We start from the raw sequence: 1,508 nt of genomic DNA, 5'->3' as shown, positions 1-1,508 counted from the left end.
TACGTTACAAAGATCAAATTTCGTTAATCATTGTACATATAAAAGTTAAAAACTATTTTTCTTTGGAAATGTAACAATATTCCCTTAAGAGTCTTAAACTTTGTCCTAATTTGCAAGTCTGAATCAAAATGGAACTGATTTAAAAGTTAATCTTAAATCTCAATCTGTTCGAAGACTTTGTTTCACTTAATGGGATAGGAGAGCAATCGGAAAAGGCTTAAAAGTTGGTGCAGTTTTCCTGCTGATTTTATGGTCTTAAGCTTTGAGAAAGATCATTTGCTGGGTAAGAGCTTATTTTAATTGCATCCCATTCGCCAATAAAAGTAATGCAGAGGAAAGCTTTATTTATTAAATTTTTAGGGTCAGTGTGGATTGTGAGGAATGCTTTCATGGTCAGAGCATTTACAAGTTCAAGTAAGACAAAAAGTTTATTTGGGAATATTTTAAAATACTTTGATCCAAAAGAACTCTTATGAATCACAGGAATTTTTAAATACCTTTTTATTTAAATAAAGCTTCTGTTAGGGATTTAATTAAAGTTGTTAATTCCCAACTTTTTTTTAAATATCAAAGAATGTACTTTACTGAAAGTTATGCAAGTTTTAAATATCATCAGAAATTAATAAGGCTTTGTGAAAAACATGTTAAGTGTATTGTATGTACAAACAAATATGTATTGCTAATTAAACATGTATTAATATTAAAGAAAACATAACAAGTTTTAAAATCACAGCAAACATCACTCTATTCAGAGAAATTTAAACCTCGAAAAAGCTGGTACTTAGTGCTTTAAAATGGAATAATAACTTGCCAAATCGATTATAGAAAAACGGACGGTTAGATATTTGCGCAGTTTTCTGCGTTGAGCTTATGAAATTGCTTCATTATCTACTATTTTCAAAATTAGTTACGGAATTCGTCGATATATGGCAAATTTAACTAATAAAATTATAAAACGAAACTTTCAAAATAATCATCATTTGCTGCATTAACGGACTGAAGACCAAAAGCAATATTAAAAAATTCCTTTGGGAATATATTAGCTGGAATAGTTGGACATTCAACAGATTACTTAACAAATATTTCAATACCCTATACCATCTGTTGGAAAACTTAGTAACTAGCTTTGAAATTTGTTCTTTATAAACCTTCGTTTTCTAACCAGAACACAACAAACAGTACATTTCTATCTAATTTCATTTTAATTGATTTAATTCATTTAATTTTAAAATCACGGTAATTTTTTGTCATAACCATGTCATTCGTACTTAAAAAAAAGGTGTATGCAAAATAGCTACCATTTTAAGAATATCCTAATATCCCGGATATATTCTAATACATCATATTAAATATTTTCGCGTACACTCAAATTCAACGCAGTTTATAAAACGATTTTTCTAAGCCTAAGACGGATGTTGATGAAATTTCTAGTCTTGTACGATGACGATTTTCGAAGTATGCAGAAATAAGCCAAACAGCTCTTGAAATCGAACTTACATTACAATAGA

Source organism: Parasteatoda tepidariorum, chromosome 5 (genome assembly GCF_043381705.1).
Source record: "Parasteatoda tepidariorum isolate YZ-2023 chromosome 5, CAS_Ptep_4.0, whole genome shotgun sequence".
Lineage (NCBI taxonomy): Eukaryota > Metazoa > Arthropoda > Arachnida > Araneae > Theridiidae > Parasteatoda > Parasteatoda tepidariorum.
The sequence above is the reverse complement of the archived record's forward strand: the minus strand, read 5'-3'. Positions refer to the sequence as shown.